The 21,482-nt window shown below is 40.6% G+C and overlaps 1 pseudogene; it reads left to right on the top strand.

Annotated features, from left to right (window-relative positions):
* Positions 1 to 65: 65 nt before the first annotated feature.
* Positions 66 to 921, top strand: LOC142448201 (signal recognition particle 19 kDa protein pseudogene; annotated as a pseudogene).
* Positions 922 to 21,482: the final 20,561 nt, after the last annotated feature.

The raw sequence follows: 21,482 nt of genomic DNA, 5'->3' as shown, positions 1-21,482 counted from the left end.
GCAGGCGCGCGCCGCGGAGGCCGGTGGGCGGGGCGCACGGGGCGGAGCCGCCCGCGCACGCGGGGGCTGACCCTCCGGAGGACTAGCGTCCCGGGAAGGCCGAGGCACGGGAGGCAATGAGGAGGTGTTCCTTGGCCTTGGAGTTCGGGTCCAGTGATAGAATTCGCATCTCCCATTCGTGAGCTCTCTGAACTGTGGTGTTAGTGAAGAATATCGAAAGTTCATGGATGGCCAAAAGAACACACAGATCTGCAAGTTGGAAGAAGTACTGCCAGAAGGGTCCTGATGGCCAGGATGGAGACTGCTTCCCACACACTCGGGACGTGGTACAAGGGAGACCAATTCATGGAGAAGGACGCCATGCTTGTAAAGTGGAGAGTCGGCCAGAAAAGAGGAAGGCTTTCGAGAGGGTGTGAGCTGCTCCTCCTCTCCCCGCCGCCTTCCGGCCCGTCTTCTCTTTACGAGTTGCAAGCTGGTGGGCTGTGTGGTCCCCCTGCGTGGAAATGGCCAGCGCCGGCCCGCGGTTCCCTGCTGACCAGGACAGGTTCATCTGCATCTACCCTGCTTATCTGAACAACAAGACCATTGCGGAGGGGCGCCGCATCCCCGTCAACAAGGTAAGTCGGTAATGTTGTATGCAGCCGAAATGATACCTAAGCTAAAAACAAGGACACAAAAAACAGGTGGGACTGACCAGTCTTCAACAAGGAGAAGGAAGTAAAAAAGGAAAAGGCAAGAAGAAGAAATGATCTGGGACGAGAATCAAGTCTATGGTTCTCCGGTAAGACACATGGATGGAGGCCTCCGTTGTCTACCTGAGAGACACCGAAGAAACTTTGCTTGCATCTGGAAGGAACTATGACTTTTTGTGCCTCCCAGATACTGCATCCAAGTTGACAATGAAATAAATACACATGAACATTTTCATCTTGCTTTTAAACAATATAAAGGAATTTCCCTTCAGTGCATTTTGTGGACGAAAGAAGAATATTTTTTCAATGGAACAATGAACTGTACTCTAAGTTACCTGAAATCCTGTTTATCCTCTGTGAAAACATGTTTGAGATAAATTTAATAACATATGAATCATATAATTTGTTCATCTTTTAAGTTAATGAAATAAAGTTTTACACTAAAAAAAAAAAAAGAGGAAGGCTTTCGGTGAGACGTTTTGCTGCAACAATGGCTGAAACCTAGTAACAATCGTGGGGCTGGCGCCGGATCAGTGTTTCCTTTTGCTGTAGGCTCTCTACGAGTGAACCTACTGATGGCACCTACTAACAACCAGCAGCACGTATCAGAGCTAGCTTAGATTCTCGCCTTCCATGCAGCTACGCTCCTCCATCACTGGGCCTAGAGTGCTGCTGTCATTCTAAACAGCTTTCATCCAAACTTCTACACTCAGACATGCTAGAAACAAGCAATCTACTTCTGACCATCAATTAATGAAAACCCTAGAGACGGTTTGAAGGTACAAAAGAGACCCCCTTCTCAAATATAATTTAAGGAGAATTTTTATTAAGTCTTAAAAGAGACAAAGATACCACAAAGACACAGACAGATACATCATCTGGATGAGGTAGACATTAGCACAAGATTAAAATGACATCCAAGGGTTTGTTGAGATACAACACTTTTAAAAGGTCATGGGAGGGCAAAGAAAGCTGTCAGAAAAGCATGATTGATGAAGATCAATATATCATAATTTCAGGTGGGACCATGACCATGATTGGGACACATTTAGATACAAGGGCTTATAAGATTGATCTAGGACCGTTTGACCAAGGCAGTAAGGGTGAGACTAAGAGAGCATGACTCAGGACTATGCCACCCCCTGTACTGTCTAGTAGGGTGACCTCCATCAAGGACACACTCAGGTAAGCCTCTAAAAGAAACTGCCCCATGCTTGGGACATCCTTTGAGAAGGTTGAGGCATTTTATTGTCCAAGGCACTCTGATTGAGGGCTTAATTAGCTACATTCTTGGTTAATGATCAGAAAGAATTCCGTAGAGGCTTAATCTGTGTGAGGACTCTGCAAATCCATTTTAGGTTATTATTGCTGTTCATAATCATGTGCACATTTCATTGAGATGAACTTCAAAAACCAAAAGGGATGAACACACTCAGCATATCTGAAACTGAAATAATTCAAGCCCTCAAGTTGAAATCTTGAAAGATTCTATAAGGCAGTGGTTCTCAACCTTCCTAATGCTGTGACCCTTTCATACAGTTCCTCATGTTGTGGTGACCCCAACCGTAAAGTTATTTTCGTTGGTACTTCATAACTGTAATTTTGCTACTGTTATGATTCAATGTAAATGTCTGATGCAGGATGTATTTTCATTGTTACAGAATGAACATAATGAAAGCATAGTGATTAATCAGAAAACTATGTAACTATATTATGAAATATTTATTTCTAATTACAAATAAATGAAATTTTGTCTTGAAGCATGGTGGAGCATGGGTAAGAGTCTTCACACCAGGTACTCGTATGTGAGCGTATCTGCATGTGGGTGTAAATAAGTGTTTCCTGATGGTCTTAGGAGACCCCTCTGAAAGGGTCATTTGACCCCCAAGGGGACATGACCCACAGGTTGAGAACTGCTGCTAGAAGCAAAATATTGGATAATGCAGGAAGTATCAACAGAAGATGAGAAGAATACAGAAAGTAACTGCACCAAAAAGAACTCATTGACACGCCACCATTTCAGGAGATAGCATAAAAGCAATAACCAATGGTTCTGAAGGAAGAAGTTCAAGCTACACTGAAAGCATTCACTAAAAACAAGACTCCAAAAGTTGATGGAATACCCATTGGAATGTTCCAGAAAGCTGAAGAAGCACTGGACGCACTGACTAGTCTATGGCCGGAAATTTAGAAGACAGCTAGTTGGCCAACTGACTGGAAGAAAATAATTTATACCCATTCCAAAGAAAGATAACCCAACAGAATGTTCAAACTATAGAATGATATCACTGATATTGCACACAAGTAAAGTTTTGTTGAGATCATCCAACAATGGTTGCAGCAGCACGTTGACAGAGAACTGTCCGAAGTTCAGGCTGGAGTCAGAAGAGGATGTGAAACAAGGGCTATCATTGCTGATGTCAGATAGATCTTGGCTGAAAGCAAAAAAATACCAGAACGATATTTATTTGTGTTTCATTAACCATGCAAAGGAGCTTGAATTTGTGGACCATAATAAACTTTGGATAACATTGAGAAGGAAAATTCCAAAATACCTCATTGTGTTCATTTGGAAATTGTACATGTATCAAGAGGGAGTTGGGCAAACAGAACATGGGAACAGTGCATGGTTTACAATGAGGAAAGGTGTGCATCAGGGTTTTATCATCTCACCATACGTGTTCAATATGTATACATGCAAATCATCAGACAAGCTGGATTATATGAAGAAGAATGTGCCATCAGGATTGGACGAAGGCTTAATAATCTTCAGTATACAGATGATACAACCTTGTTTGCTGAAAGTGAGGTGGACTTGAAGCACTTGCTGATGAAGTTCAAAGATTGTAGCCTTCCGTATGGATTACAACTTAATGTAAGGAAGACCAAAATCCTCACTACTGGACCACTGCATAACATCATGATAAATGGAGAAAAGGCTGACATTGCAAGGATTTTTGTCTTACTTGGATCCACAATCAATGCTCATGGAAGCAGCAGTTAAAATATCAAAAGGCACATTGGATTAAGTAAATCTGCTTCACTAGACTTCTTTAGAGTATTGAAAAGCAAAGATGTTCCTTTGAGGACTCAGGTCAGCCTGACCAAAGCCCTGGTATTCACCATTGCATCATATTCGTGTGAAAGGTGGACATTGAATAAGGAAGACTGTAGAAAAATGATGCATTTGGATTGTGGTGCTGGAGAAGAATATTGAAAGTACTATGGACTGCTAAAAGGACAAACCCATGTGCTGGAAGAAGTAAGGCCAGTGTGCTCCTTTAAGGCAAAGATGGCCAAACATCATCTTACATATTTTGGACATATTATAAGACGAGACCAGTATCTAGAGAAGGACATCAAGCTTGTTAAAGTGGAAGGGCAGTGAAAAAGAGGAAAACCCTCAAGGAGACGGGGCCTGGCACAGTGGCTGCATCTGTGGGCTTAGGTATAGGAACAAATGTGAGGATGGCCCAGGACTGTGCAGTGTTCTGTTCTGTGCATCGGGTCCCTGTGGGTCAGATCCAATTCAATGGCACCTAACAACAACAATATAGCCTTTTTCAAAATGGAGTGCTCATAATTTAAGCTCTAATATTGTTTCACTGCACATCCACTTTACCAAGCAGGTGGTCCTCCTCCAGGGACTGGTCTCTCCTGACAACACGTCCAAAGTATGTAAGACGAAGTCATGTCACCCTTGCCTCTAAGGAGCACTCTGACTGTAAGCTCTTGTACAAGACCAGGATGGCCCGATTCACCGGTGATCGTGAGGATGCCATTAGGTTAGGCATGGGATCCCCTGGAGTTGGAGCAACAGCTAACGACAAGCGGTGCTGCCAAACTTTCTACGAAACACTAATGAACTGAGAAAGTCTGGGAATCTCTTAAGCTAGATGGTCAGCACCTTGCCTTTGCCAGCACTGTAACTTTGGCTTACCTGGGATATAGTAGGATTCCATGAATTATATTGTTTGGTGAGTGCATGGAATGGGTGGGAAATGGTACATACCAGTAGGTTCTCATCAGCAGGAGCATATCAAATATGAATAGCTGTTGCCAGAGGATTGTTGCTTCTCACCGGCTCAAACTGGAATGGCAGAGCCATAAGGATACATCCATGCTAGCCAGTGTTCAGAAACCCGCCAACCTAACACCGGTCTATGTTTTCCCTTTCAGATTGGAACTGCCCAGACTTCCTTGGCTTTGCTGCTAAGCACTGACTGCAACCACTGGGATGTCAAACAGTTTTCACATTGGTCTTCCAACGTGAAAGCCCGCTAGTTAAATCTGGGACCAATCAGACTGTTTCTTATCGCTTATCTGCTCCTCTCTGAATCTAGAAGGAGCAAGGCTATTCCTTATTTGAAGGTAAATAAAAAATATTATTATAAAATGTGGTAGTTACATAATCTGGTGTTCATTTGAGAAGATTATGAATGAAGGGGTAGAGTCTGTCTTGTCATTCAAGATATAACCAATGAGACTTCTGTGTGGGCATGGTTTTCTCCTGAGAATTCTGGGAAATTTGATTTTTTTTTTCCTCCTCGGAGGTGGGAGAGACTCTCTTGGCTTACTTCCCATGAGACATCCCTGAGAAGAAGCCACATGGACCTACCCTGATGCAGCCCTGGGAACAAGAGGAGCCACATGGAGACCCCTTCCAGCACTGAGTTGCTTACAATGCCACTGGATCCAGAAGACTTCCAACCCACTGGCCAGTGGTCTTCCTGCATTCAGTGTCATTGCATGTGTTTCGTGAGTCTGAAGAGGACTTTACAGATAGGTATCAGACATATGGGCTAATATCGGATTTATGGACTTGATCTGGACTGGAATGTTTTCTCAATATTCAACTGCTCTTGTATATAAATGTCTTTCTCATATGCATCTGAGAGTGTCCATGGATTTGTTTCTCTAGTCTACCCAGACAAACACAGACCTTCATCAAACAGAAATAAAAATGTGAAGTTATTGTTTCTTGGCATATCCTCCACATAGGTTTATCTCTTTGCTAACTCTGTGCTTTTCAAATTTCATAGATCAAAATGGTAGCTTTGGCTTCCTCCTTGAGGGGCCCAAATTGTGTTCCTTTCAAATGTTTTCTGAGTTTCAGGAACAAAAGAAAGCCTGAAGGGGGCCAGATCAGGGCTATATGTTGGATGGGACAAAGTTTCCCCGTGAAATTCTTATAGGACAGCCCTGGCTACCCTCCAAACATGAGCAGGTACGTTGCTATGTTAGGGAACGTCCTCTACGCAACTTCCCTCGCATTTCTCTCACCAAAGCAGGTTTCAATTTTCTTAAAACTTCTAATAAGCTCCCACTATCATCCTGTGCCCTTTGAGAAAATCAATCAAGATTACACCCTTGGGAATCCCAAAATACAGCTACCACAACCCCTGACCTGACCTCTCTGCTTCAATCTAACTGCCCGCAGATCCTTGGGGAAGTCGTCGCTTTCACCGGGCCTTCCTTTTGGAGGCATCTCAATAAGACCGATAAACGTGTTTCTGGGAGGATTTGTCTGCAGCCATCAACGTCTCTCAGAGACACGTTTAGACATGTTTGTTTGGAACAAACCTGTGCATCTGTAAACTAGAACCCTAGTAGCAATACTTAAAAAAAATCATTTTGTTGGGGGCTCTTACAGTTCTTAGAATAATCCATACATCAATTGTATCGAGCATATTTGTACATACATTGCCATCATTATTTTCTAAACATTTACTTCTATTTGAGCTCTTGGTATCAGCTCCTCTTTTAACCCTCCCTCCCACCTTCGAGACTCCCTGAAAAATTATAAATTTCTATTATTTTCATATCTTACACTGACTGCTGTCTTCCTATACCACAGTTTCTCCCCGCCCCCCCCCTTCTCTCCCCACTTTATCCCTACCTTCCTAGTATTGCAACTCCCATTTCTGTTCCTGAGGGCTTTATCTGACCTGAGTTCCATGTGTCATGTGCTCTTACCTATACCTGTGCACACTCTCTGGCCTCGCCCACAGTGAAAGGCAGGATTAGGGTCATGATAGTGAGGGGTGAGAAAGCCTCCAGGAACCAGAGAAATATTGTGTTTTCATTGGTGCTATACTATGCCCTGGTTGACTCATCCCCTCCTTGCTACCCTTCTGTGAGGGAATGTCACATTGTCTACAGATGGGTTTTGGGTCTCTGCTCCGACCTCCCTCAGTCTCAACAATATGTCTTTTTGTTTGTTTTAGGTCTTCTGATGCCTGTTACCTGATCCCTTTAACACCTCATGATCACACAGGCTAGTGTGCTTCTTCCATGTGAGCTTGCTGCTTCTTTACTAGATGGCCGCTTGTTTAACTAAAAGACTTTAAGACCTCAGATGCTATATCTTTTGATAGCCGGGCACCATCCACTTCCTTCACCACGTTTGCTTGTGCATCCATTTTATCTTCAACAATTGGGCTGGGAGGGTGAGTATCACAGAATGCCAGGTTGTTAGAACAAAGTGTTCTTGCATTGAGGGAGGGATTGACCAGAGGCCCAAAGTCCTTTTACTTCCTCAATATATTGCCATATAAATAAGTAGCAATACTTGTTGACTTACTCTTTTATGTTACTCAAGTTTGCCCACACCATCAGAGGCTCTGAGTCACAGAGTCCAGACTCTTAGGTAGACCAGAGCAAGTGTGTATATTACTATTTCATCAAATATTCCATCCTGCAGTTTGAAAGCCCTGACCTTCTGATTTCTGGGTATTAGGTATACTACACACATTTTTAAAAAGTACTTATTACAATTATAATTATTTGTTTCTTGTATGTTTCCTTAAGTAAATTAAAAACAACACTAAGAACAACAGAAAGTTTCCTTTGAGTGAATGTTGATTGTTGACCTCATGTGGATTAAAATAAAACTGTACTTTACAGGACTTTCAATGGCAGATTTATCAGAAATAAATTATCAGGCCTTTCTTCTGTGCACTTGAACCACCAACCTTTCAGTTAGCAGTCAAATCTGTTAGACATTTACATCACTGATGAACTCCTATGCAGACGATAAGCTTCATTTATGTCTTTATCTTAACTCCAGAAATTACCACAGAACCGTGCACATATTAAATGCTCAGTGGAGACTTCTGGCAACATGGTGAACTAAGCAGACACATTAGTAACGACAAAACTTCCAAATAAAGAACAAACCTAGTGGATTTCAAGATAGAACAGACTGCTTTAAACTTAGAAAGAAATGAATAAATTATAAGATAATCTAAAAAGAAATCTTATAGAAATCTATAAGAAATCGAAAAGATAATTATGAACCACGTCATAATTAAAAAGAGGAAAATAATAAAGATTTAATAAATGGAAACAATAGTAATAAAGAAAATGGAAGGGAAAAAAACCCAAATCTAGTATATAGTAAAGAGAGAGGTCAGTAAAAAACAATGGAGTCAGGAGTAGACCCCAGGAGGAGTGTAAGAGGTAAAAGCAACAGAGGTTAATACTAATGTACACACAACCCTGCAATAATGGTGACCTATGAGTAGATTTGTAGAAAAACATACAATCTGAACTGGTGTGGGAGAGTGAAAGCACACCCATGAGTATAAATAGATAGTTAACAGAGGATATACACAGGATATATACCTTTGCTACAAATATATCCATGAAGATGGTTTGATCATGTAGGGAGCAAAGTTATAAAGCAGAGATATAACCAAACAATTTGAGGGAACCCCAAGATCAATTGGTATAAAATCCACAAAGACAATGCTCTGTACCCCACTTTGAAAGTGGCAGGGGTCTTAAAAGCTTGCTGGTGTTCATTTAAGGTTCAACTATTGATCTCTCCCTGTCCAGAGAAAAGAAGAGTGATGGAAAATTAAGTTGTATGCAAACACTAACGGACCAAAGTCTGAGACCTAGCTGGTGCCTGGCTCCATTATCAACTGCTCTGAAAGGGATCACATTATAACATCTTGGATAGAGTTGGAGAAAATGTGGAGCAAAATTCAAAATCATAAATAAGACCATACCTACTAGTTACATAAGACTGGTAGAATCCCTGAGACTATGGCCCCTCGTCACCTTTTATGTACGGAAATGAACTCACCTCATGGCTTAATTTTCAGCCAAACAACAGATAGATTTATAGAGGGAACAATAACACTACTGAGTTATGCACACCTTAGAAAATCAACACGGAAAAATAAAAGAACATCAACAAGGACAGAGTTCAGAAGGGTTAGGAAAGAAGGCGAAATGGAAACAGGCAACAGAGGAAGTAGGATGAGTGATGTCACATTGTATGAATGATAATCAATAAAAAGAAAATGTATGAATTGTTGAATGTAAAAACCTTAGGAATTCTGGTCTCATAGTGGTTATGCATTGGGCTGCTAACCCCAAGGTATGCAGTTTGAAACCCACTCTGTGGGAGAAAGTTACAGTCTCAGAAACCCACAAGGGCAGTTCTACTGATCTATAGGGTTGCTTGGAATCTGAACAACTCAATAGCAGTGAGTTGGAGTTTGGTTTAGTTTGGGCTCTGAAAAGCTTCACCAAATTTACAATGAAATGTTTTTTTAAAAACCACACATTATGAACACAGCAAGACAATTATATGGAAGAAAGAAAACAGCAGCAACACACACACACACACACACACACCACGTCAAACAAACAAAAAACACGAAAGCAAAATGACAGCAATAAATTCATGCCAAATTAAATGACCAGTCAAAAGACACGGAGTAGCAGAATGGATAAGAAAATAGACCCTATCAATTTCTCTCTACAAAAGACACATCTTAGATCCAAAGAAAAAAATATTGAAAATAAAAGAATGGGGGAAGTATATCAAGGTGATGGCAATAAAAAATGAGTAGCTGCAATATTTCTGATGTATAGACCTCACAGACAAAAATCAGCATCCGAGATAAAGCAGGATATTGTATAATGATTAGTCAATTGAAGAAGAGGACATAGCCATCATAAATATCTACACACCCTATAAAAGAGCCTCAAAGACACAAATAGAATTTTAACAGAACTGAGGAGAGAGACAGCTCTACAATAATACTAGGAGACATAAAAGACCATTTTTGAAGGACAGAAAAACTAGGGGGGAAAAAACAACAAAAACAGAGAACTAAACAGCACCATCAGCTAACTTGGCCTCATAGATATACAAAGAGCACTCTACCCAACAACAGCACAGGATACGTGTTTTCCCTAGCACACAAGGAGCATTCTTCAACATAGACCATATATTAGGCTTCAGAGCAAACCTCAGTACATTTACATCATCAAATACTACAAGATATTTTCTCAAGCCACAGCACAATAACATTAGAAAGCAACAGTAGAACAATCAAAGGGAAAAGCAAGTTCATGGTAAACCTTACTTTGAAACTACCAGGTAATAGAAGAAATTTTTTGAAGCAAATGAGAATGAAAACACACCATACTAAAGCTTTTCAGACACAGCAAAAGTAGTGCTCTGAGGACAATTTATAGCAATTAATGAACACATTGATAGCTTAACCCAACATCCTATACAATTAGAAAAAGACCAGCAAGAAAAAGGGTACACTCATGAGAAGAAATGTGAATACGCAAAACAGAAGTAAGTGAAATGTAAAACAATAAAAAGAAAAAACAAGACTAGGAGTTGGTTCTTTGAAAAGAGTAATAAATTGGCAAGCCACTGGCTAATCTAACAAAGGAGACATAATGAATACAAATAATATGAATAAGAAATTAAATTGGTTATATCACAATACAGGCAATTGGGGTAGGGGGTGGAAGAGAAAAGCAATATTATGAAGAAATCTACTTCAACAATTTGGAAAACCTAGGAGAAAAGGACAAATTTCTAAAAACATGTTAACTACCTGAACTAACACTTCAAGTAGAAAAGTAAAATTGATTAGGTCATTTAAAATTCTCAACAAAAAACTCCCATCAAATTCATAAGCAAATCCTCCCCAATATTCAGAGGAAAACTGCCACCAGTTGTACTCAGAGTACAGAGAAAGAGAGAATACTCCAAAATTCATTTTGGGGAGTAAATCTAATCCTGATATACCTAAAAAAAACACAGGCAAATACATCACTAAAAATAAAACTATATACCAATATCCCTCATAAACACAGACACAAAAATTCTCAACAAAATACTAGTCAGTATACTCCAACAAAGTACCATAAAATAATATAGCATGACCAAGTGGGATTCATTCTGGGTATGAAGGACAGTTCAACATGATACCATCAAGGTAGTCCACCACATAAATACAACACCGGACAAGAACTGTACAACCCTATCAACTGATACAGAAAAAGCATTTGACAAAATCCAATGCCTGCTCCTGAAAAAAAAAAAACCCAACAAAATAGCAGTAGAAGTGAACCTCCTTAACATAATTAACACATATACACTAAACTAAAATCCAGCATTTCTCTCAACAGAGAGCAACTGAACGTGTCCTCCTGGCAAATGGAAACCAGAGCTGCCCTTCATCATGACCTCTATCAAGAGTCATGCTGGAACACTTAGCCGGAGGCATCAGGTAAGAACACGATTGACATCCAAATTGTCAGAAAAAGCAAAGCTCTCTCAATCTTTAGAGTATAGGATCCTAGACACGTATGTATTTCATTGTATGTGTGTGCCAGACTTTATTATCTGTTCTTCCTGATGTGGATTTGAGTTACTTCCATCTTTTTGCTATTGTGAACAGTGCTATGATGAGCAATTATTATTTCTCTAGAATATATACCAAGTAGACGGATTGTTGAATTATGTGGCATTTCTATTTCCAACCTTGACAGGAGATGGCATACTGTTTTCTGCAGTGGTTGCACCATTTCAGTCCCACCACAGGATATAAGAGTTCCAGTTTCACCACATCCTCACCAGCATTTATTAGTTTCTGAATTTTGAACTTTGTGACTAATAGTGGGGTGGGATGACATCTCATTGTTGTTTTGACTTGATTGTATTTATTCATGTGTTGGTCCCCTGAATGTCTTCCTTGGCAAAGCAAGCATCTTTTCATGTCCTCTGCCCACTTTTAATTGGATTATTTTTCTTCTTGTTATTGAGGCGTTCACATTTTCTGTAAATTTTAGATATTAGTACACTTTCCAATATTCTATTTTAAAAACATTATCTTTTTACTCCTTTGGTGAAATATTTTGATGCACAGAAATCACTGGTTTTTAGGAGGGCCCAGGCACTGCTTACCTTCTCCTGTTTGTGTGTTTTCATTTATGTTTGGTAGTTTATTTATGCCATGAATTAGGACCCCTAGCTGTTTCCCTATTTTTCTATTGATGATCTTTATAGTTCTAGACTTAGATCTTGGAAACACCTTAACCTCATTTTTATATATGGTGTTAGGTATGGGTTCTGATTCATGTTTCTCCAAATGGGTATCCAGTTTTACCAGCACCATTTGTTAAAGAAACCATCTTTTATCTATTTAATGAGTGATAGTTAGCCCTTTGTCAAATATCAGCACTGAATGGATTTATTCCTGAGTTCTAAATTCTGTTCCATGGTCACCATGTCTGTTACTGTACCGTTGCCAGGCTGGCTTGGCTACCGTGGCTGTATGGTGGGTTCTGAGATGCGAAGGGAGAGGCCCACCCCCTTTGTTCTGTAGTGGTGTGTTCACAGGGAGCATCCTTGGACAGGAGGGGTTTCAGGCTCAAAGTGTTGGCCTATACAGAAGGAACTTCATTAGTTTTTTTGTAGTGGGTTAAGTACTGGGCTACCACTCTTAGAAAGAGGTTCTTCTCTGTCCTATAGGATGTCAATGAACTGGGATGAACTTGATGTTGAGTCTTTTTTTGGTATAATTAGAAGAGGATGTTGGATTTATAAAGAGTACTGACAGTTTTTCAAAGAAGATCATGACCCAACTTATTATAAAAGATATTCTCATAAGCAGAAATAGCCTTGCAAATAAGAACCAGCTATCAGTACTTTGACAGCTTTAATTAATTACTGGTTAATTATGATTGGATGGAAAGTTTTTCCTGGCATTTCTGCTCTCAAGGTTGTTTTTTATATGAAATAAGAAAGATTCAATAATTTTACTCTTGAACACAATGATCCTTGTGAGTGACTGATTCACTTTTATTTTAGTAAAGCAACAAATGAAGACATTAATGAAAAGTAACATTTGGCACTATGGATGAATGAAGAAATTCGAGTAATTGGCTAGGAAGCATCATAACATGCCATGAATGAGGTCTTGCTTCCAGTTATCAGTGTATTGCCTCTCCGCTCCAAATCCACTCTTCAATGATAAGTCTCACTGCCATGAATTGGTTCGGACTCTGAGTGATCCTATAAGATAGATGAGAACTGCCAATGTGGGTATCCAAGGCAACTCTGAGTGGGAATAAAAAGCCTCCTCTTTCTCCCTCAGAGCTGGTTAGTGGCTGTAACTCCTGACCTTGCTGCTAGCGGTCCAACATGTAACCCACTAGGCCACCAGGGCTCTCACAAACCAAAGCCACCTTGCTGCATTAGAGGACAGAATTCCTATAGATATCTCTTATCAGGAGCACAGTATTCAGTTTTTTCAGTAGACGGCACGAGAACCAAATTGCAAGTGCAGGGCCGTATGTTGGGTAAACTGAGCAGGCTGGGGATATTTATTTAGTGAGTGCGTGTACTCAGAGGAGCTCTGATGGTGTAGTGGTTTGTATGCTGGACTGCTAACCTCAAGGTTGTGTTTCAAACCCATCAGTCACTCTGCGGCAGAAAGATGAAGCTTTCCGTTCCAGTAAAGATTTATAGCCTCAGAAACCTTCTTCAACTTGGCAGCCATGGCATGATCCAACAACATTCTCACAGCCTGACTGACATGGACACTAGATCCCAGAAGTCTTGTCTACATGGGCACGTCTGCGTGATTCCTCAGCTGAAGCCTGATTTGCATGGTCTACCACTCCCAGTGTAGGCCTTTGCGCAGCTCACCTGCAGCCGCCACCAGTCCTTCTGCCCTCCCATGGTACTGGTTGCTGATCATTCAAAAACCGTTGCAGCAGGACATTGAAATGGAGGTTCCAGTTTTCCAAATCATATTCAGAGGAGTATGTGGAACAAGCGATATCATTGCTGACATCTGTTAGATCTTGACTAAAAGCAGAGAACACCAGAAAGAAGTTTTCCTGTGTTTTATTGACTATACAAGGGCATTTAACTATGTGGATGATAACAAATTATGGATAACATGGTGAAGAATAGGAACTCCAGGACACTTAAATTGTATTCATGCAAAACCTGAACATAGATCAAGAGGCAAGAGCTATTGAGTGGTTTAAAATCAAGAAAGGTGTGCATCAGGGTTGTATGCTTTTACCATCATTTTCAATTTGTGTGCTGAGCAGATAATCCAAGAAGCTTGATTACATGAAAGAGAACACAGCAACAGGGTCAGAGAAAGGCTCTTGAACACATTGCAATATGCAGATGATACAACCTGGCTTGCTGGAAGCAAAGAGGACTTGAAGCATTTTCTGATGAAGATCAAAGACTGCAACCTTCAGTGCGGATTATACCTCAGTGTAAAGAAAACAAAAATCCTCACAAATGGATCAGTAGATTTCATTTTACTTGAATCCATAATCAGCATCATAGGTGCAGCAGTCATGAAATCAAATGACTCATTCCATTGGGTCAATCTGCTGCAAAATACCTCTTTAATGTGTTGGAAGTGAGACGGCAAGAGTTCACTTCACATATTATTAAGAGAGACTAGTCTCTAGAGAAGGACATATGTTTGGTTCAGTAGAGGGTTGGTGGAAGAGGAATGACAAAGTGGCAGTAACAATGGGCTCGTGATGATTATCCAGGACCAGGCAGTGTTTTCCTCTGTTGTACTGCATAGGAACTGACTCAATAGCACTAGCAACATGTGGGTAGATGTGATCCCATTGGGGTATAGAATTTTTCTGTTTGGTTGTTTGTTTGCTTGCCCACCTTATCAGTGTAGGATATTTTAAACCAATAATTTTTGAGACATAAAAACATGAGGGAGGGGGGAAAGGGGAGGGAGGGGGAAAAAAAAGAGGACCTGATGCAAGGGGCTTAAGTGGAGAGCAAATGCTTTGAGAATGATTGGGGCAGGGAATGTATGGATGTGCTTTATACAATTGATGTATGTATATGTATGGATGGTGATAAGAGTTGTATGGGTCCCTAATAAAATGTAAAAAAAGAAAAGAGGAGAAAAAAATGATTAGGGCAGGGACTGTACAGATGTGCTTTATACAACTGATGTATGTATATGTATGAACTGTGATAAGAATTGTATGAGCCCCTAATAAATTGTTAAAATAAAAAAAAAGCCGTACAACAAGCATAAAAAAAAAAGAACTTCAGCTGATCAGATCAATCTCACAACATTATTGAAATTTATCAATTGATGTATGTATATGTATGGATTGTGATAAGAGTTGTGTGAGCCCCTAATAAAATGGAAAAAAAGAAAGAAAATGATTAGGGCAAAGTATGTACAGATGTGCTTTATACAATTGATGTATGTATATGTATGGATTGTAATAAGAGTTGTATGAGCCCCTAATAAAATATTTTTTAAAAAATAGAAGAAAAAGACAGAAGCAAAGAAGCACAAATGGAGAACGGTCACTGCCATCTGGAGATGAGCAAGGAACAAGAAAGAGAAGCAGAGACAAGGATTTCCTCTTAGGGTGGACAGTGAAAACCCAAGTGCTGGTGTTCTGAATTCAAACTTGTAAACTGTGAGAAAACATATTTGTGTTTGTTAAACCCATCCATTTGTGGTGTATCTGTTATAGCAGCACTGACAAATCGGTTTTTCTCCACTCCCATTTAGTTGTCCTTGAGCCCTGAGGTCGGCTACATGGTTTAGAGAAACAAAACCAGTGACATTCAAATATGTATATGAAAGAACTTCATATCAAAAAAGCATCTCAGCCTGACACATCTGGTACCATGGGAGTGGGGTTCTATAGAACACATCAGAAGATGGTAGAATGGAGGCTTATCTACCTTGGCCTTAGGGCACGTGGTGAAGTTGAATTTCCCTTCTACTTTGGAGGTCAGATGTGGCCCAGTAGGCCCAGGAAAGGGCATAGGGAGTCAAACTTTTGTTCGTAGAAGCGGTCTTTGCTTACTCCCCCTGAAGAGGTGCAAAGAAATGTAATGGGTATTGGAGTGCTGCCCAGGGTAGAAAACCGGCTCTTGGACTTCCCTGAGGCAAAAGCCATAACGCTTTTACCAAACGGCCAATAGGAGGCCAGGCATGCTGGATTCCCTTTCGCCAGCAGTCCAGGACCATATACATATGAGCAGGGTAGTCAAAGAGAACTCTGAACTTGAGAGATTTTTTTAAAAATGTGTTTACGATCTGGCTGCAGAAGGATTATATTTATTTCTTCTGCTTACTCTTCCCATACTTACTCAATCTCTATGTCGAGCAACTAGTCAGAGAGGCTGCACTCGATGAAGAAGAATGTGGCCTCAGGATTAGAGGAAGGCTTGTGAACAACCTGCAATATGCAGATGATACAACCTTGCTTCCTGAAATTGGGAAGGACTTGAGGTACTTGCTGCCAAGGGTTTCAGCCTTCAGTATGGGTTACAACTCAATGTAGGAAGACCACAGTCCTAACAACGTGGTAACATCATAATAAATGAAGAAAAGATTGAAGTTGTCGAGGATTTTGTCTTGCTTGGATCCACAATTGGTGCTTACGGAGCCAGCAGTCAAGAGATCGAATAATGTGTTGTACTGGGTAAGTTTGCTGCACAAGACCTCTTTAGAGTATTGAAAAGTAAGGATGTTACTTGGAGGACACAGATGCACCTGATCTAAGCCATGGTGTTTCGATTGCCTCGTATGCATGTGAAAGCCAGACATTGAATAAGGAAGGCTGCAGAAGAATCAATATGTGTGAACTGTGATGCTGGTGAAGAATATTGAAAGTACCGTGGACTGTCAAACAAGCAAATCTGTCTGTGACAAAGTACTGCCAGAATACTCCTTCGAGGCAAGGAAGGCAAGACTTCATCCTATGGCCTCTCCTTGTCAGGAGAGACCAGTTCCTAGAGGGCATCATGCTTGGTAAACAATGGGCTCAAGCACAGAACAATTGTGAGGATGGCACAGGACTGGGCAATATTTTGTTCTGCTGTGCACAGGGTCACTATGGGTCAGAATAGACTCAATGACACCCCAAAACAGCAAGAACAACTGCTATAGGTACAATGTGAGATAGACATGAATACTGGAAATTGTGGTTCAGGGTAACTTGTAAACCTGCTACCTTCAAACTTTACTATTAGATTTGCTAGAAGGAGAAATAGGAATTGCCTCCAAGGACAGGCTTTTTGTTTGAAGACATGTAAAAGCTTAGAAACGCTAAGCCCCACTCAGCACTTTGAGTGTCAGGACATTTGCCTTTGAAAAGACATGAAGCTATTACTGTTGGGAGACTGAAAAAAAAAGTGAGTTTGGCTTTTAAATTTTTGAGCAAGAGGTTTCCCTGTGGATGTGCTTAGCTGGGAAAAGTCTGTACTATCGAACCCTCCTGTAGGCCTGAAAGAAAAGGAAGACTGTAGGCAGTCTGAAATGCTTACTAGGTGGTTCCTAGATTCACTTGTTGAGTGGAAATGGGGAAAATACAGCAAGGGAGAGACAGGTTGAGTCTGGCCACTGTCACCTGTGGACCTGGATTCCAGGGACTGGAGGAGAAACAAGAATAGGCTGGCTGGTCTAAAGTTTAGAGTTTCATGGAGCCTGAGTCTATGGCATGACTATGGCAGTTACATAATCTCCTGTCAACTTGCGACGGGGTGGAGACATGAAGGAGACAAGTAGCTCACTGAAAGCCAAATACTTTCTCTGCTTAATCTTCCTCCCAGAAGGCAGGACACACACTGTCTCCCTGTGAGACAAGACACATGGAGTCAAGCTGATGGAGCAAGAGTCCTGGAGCTTGAGGAGCCACATGGAAAAACACACCAGCACGGAGATGCTTCCATTGTCACTGAATCAACAAAACTTTCCACCTGCTGGCCTGTGGTCTTCCTGTATTCAGTATTATTGTATAGTTGTGTGAGTGTAAAGAGGAATTTATAGACTAGTGTTGGACATATGGGCTAATATCAGATCTATGGACTTGATTGGAACTGGGCTGGGATGTTTTCTTAATATACAATTACTCTTTATATAAAGCTCTTTCATATACACATATGAGTGTCTATGAATTTGTTTCTCTAGTCAACCCAGACTAACACATTATGGTACCTTGGGAGTAGGCACTGGAGTAACAAATCATGAAGAAGGAGAGTGGGTGCTTGTATGACCTCTGTCTCATAACAGTTCTTCTTTGGCTAGCCAGAGGTCAGATATTGCTTTCTGGAAAGGATCTAGGAAGTTAAAGTTTTAATTGTTTTGTTGGTTGTTATCTTTGGTTATTCCTGTTTGAAATGGTGATATTGAATATGATTAATGTATATTTTGAGCTCAGGGGAAGAAATCACCCCTTGAATTTCTCAGGGACCATGCTGCTTAGAGAAAATGTATGACTGAGGTCAAAATGGCTGACAGAAGCTGATGATGCCCTAACATGAGGCAATGCAACCAGGGGCCTACGGCCATATGAGATAAGGTCTAAATACAGGCATGTACATATGTAAATATATTTATATATGATGATGGGGAAATAGATCTATGTGCATATATTTAAAGGTTTAGTATTAAGGTAACAGATGGACATTGGGCCTTTACTCAAGTACTCCCTCAATATAAGAACATTTTGTTCTATTAAACTGGCATTTCATGATGCTCACCTTCCCGACAGGATCACTGAAGACAAAGAGGGTGCATAAGCAAATGTGATGAAGAAAGCTGATGGTGCCTAGCTATTGAGAGATATAGTGTCTGAGGTCTTAAAGGTTTAAAGATAAACAAGTGACCATCTAGATGGGAAGCAACAAAGCCCACATGGAAGAAGTACACCAGCCTGTGTGATCACAAGGTGTCAATGGAATCAGGCATCAGGCAGCAAAAACCAAAAAATCGTATCATTGTGATATGTATCATTGTGGGGTGGAGACCCAAAGTCCATCTGTAGGCAACGGGACATCCCTTTACAGAAGGGTTGCAGGGAAGAGATGAACCAGTCAGGGTGCAGTATAGTACGGATAAAACATACAGCTTTCCTCTGGCTCTTTAATGCTTCCTACCTCCCACTATCATGACCCTAATTCTACCTTACAAATCCGGCTAGACCAGAGGATGTGCCCTGGTACAGATAAGAACTGGAAAGGCAGGGAATCCGGGACAGAAAAAACCCTCAGCACCAATAATGTGAGTAGTGATACCAGGAGGGGAAGGGGAAAGCGGGAGGAGAAAGAGGGAACTGATCACAAAGATCTACATATAACTTCCTCCCTGGGAGACAGACAACAGAAAAGTAGGTGAAGGGAGACATAGGACTATGTAAAATATGACAAAATAATAATAATTTATAAATTTTAAGGGTTCTTGAGGGAGGGGGCATGAGGTGGAAAATGAGGAGCTGATACCAAGGGCTCGAGTAGAAAGCAAATGTTTTGAGAATGATGATGGCAACAAATGTATAAATGTGCTTGTATGGATTGTGATAAAAGTTTCACGAGCCCCCAATAACATGATTTATTTAAAAAAATAGAAATTGTATAGCCCAAAATTGGGCAGATAAAAGCATAAAGTGGCTGGCTTACAAACTTTCATAGGTGGGGGATTGTATGCATAGGATCAGGTGTAGGTGTCCACTTAACTGTAATTGTTAAGTGTAGAATATTGTCTTGTTCATTTATAGAATACTATGTTTAAATAAGGATGGCACATCTTGAATTGTATACCTTTTAGTTTTATCCTGTTAGGTACAAATATGATTTTATTATTATTTTGTTAAAATTATACACGGCTAAACAGTTGTGTAAATGTCAAGTTGATAAGGGGTGGTCTGTGGTAGTTACATAATCTCCTGTCAACTTGTGAAGGGGTGGAGTCTAGCCTGTCAATCAGGTCATAGATTGATTACTTCATTTGGAGGCACAAAGGAGTTAAATAGCTCACTGGAGGACAGATACATTCTCCGCTTCATCTTCCTCCCTGGAGGCAGGAACCACACTTTTCCTGGAAGACATTCCTTTTCACAAGACCCATCGAGCCAAGCTGATGGAGCAAGAGCCCTGGAGCTGGAGAAACCACATGGAGACCCATGCCAGCATGGAGATTCATCTACCGCCACTGAATCATCAAGACTTTCCACCCACTGGCACGTGGTGTTTCTGCATTCAGCATTATTGTACAGTTGCATGAATCTGAAGAGGAATTTATAAACTGGTGTTGACTTATGGACTTGATCTAGACTGGGCTTGGAAGTTTTATTAATATATTCTTTATCTATAGTTCTTTCTTATACACATTTAAGTGTCTTTGAAGCTGTTTCTCTAGTCAACCCAGACCAACACAGTGACCTAGCCTGTGAGGGCTACAGTGGTTGAGGATTTGTGAAAGAGTCAGTCGTCTGAAGCAGGAAGAGTCCCGTGGAACACGAAGAGTCCTGTGGAACTCCCTACCTTGCTATGGCACCCATTGACTTGGCTGAGAAAGGGTAGGACTGAATTGACCAGAACGCAACAGGCTGAGCTAGTGTGCTTTGCCTGCTAACTTGATGGATGCCTACTCTAGATTTGACTTTGTTTATGGATGTAGAGAAAAGGTTCCAACTGAAATTAAGATTCTCACTTCAAAGAACATTGTTTTCTTCTCAGAGCACTGGGATCATAGAAATGGGAAATTTAGAAATCGAATACCCAGATTGGTAAAGGGTGGGGTGGGAAGAGAAAAAGGCATACAATGACTGGCTTCCAAACTTTCATGGTTGGGGGAAGATGTTTATAAAATATTAGCATTCAGGTGTAGATGTTCACAGACTGCAATTGTTAGGCATAGAGTATTTTGTTCACTTATGGAATATAGGATTTAAATTGAACTGGTACATTTTTAGTTATACATGTTTTAGTTGTATCCTGTTATGTGCAAAGCTGATTTTATTATAGTTTTTATTTAAAGATTATGTATAGTTAAAGAGTTGTGTACAAATGTCAAGTTGACAAGAGGCCATCTGTGGTGGTTAGATTTTAGGTCAGCTTGCATCTGTGTGAAAGTGTAAGGGTGGAGTCCAACCTATGAATCAGGTCACAGCCTGATAATGCCTTTTGGGGGGTGTGGATATTTTATAAGACCGACAATGAGAACTTCTCCTTCCTTTCTGCCTCTTTGTTTTCCTCCTCACTGAGATTCTGTCTTTGCCTCCAGGGATGACACCATGTGGGCTATGTAAGCTGGAAGAGGGCCCCAGCTAGCACCAGATGCATGGACTTGAATTGGACTGAGCTAGGATGCCTTCTTATATATTACTTCTTACAGATCTTATAACAATCCATACATTAATTGTATCAAGCATATTTGTACATATGTTGCTATCATCACTTTCTAAACATTTACTTTCTATTTGAGCCCTTCCCCCTACCACCCTTATGACCCCTTGATAAATTTTAAATTATTATTGTTTTCACATCTTACCCCAACTACTATCTCCCTTTACCCACATTTCTGTTGTTAATCCCCCTGGGGATGGGGATTATTCATTGATCATTGTGAGCAGTTCCCTCTTCCTTCTTTCCTCCCAATAATGCATCCTAATATAAAGTTCTTTATTATGCATATATGAATGTAACTGGTTTTG

Source organism: Tenrec ecaudatus, chromosome 5 (assembly GCF_050624435.1).
Source record: "Tenrec ecaudatus isolate mTenEca1 chromosome 5, mTenEca1.hap1, whole genome shotgun sequence".
In the NCBI taxonomy this organism is placed as follows: Eukaryota; Metazoa; Chordata; class Mammalia; order Afrosoricida; family Tenrecidae; genus Tenrec; species Tenrec ecaudatus.
Note: the sequence above shows the minus strand (reverse complement) of the source record. Positions and strands in the feature narration are given on the sequence as shown.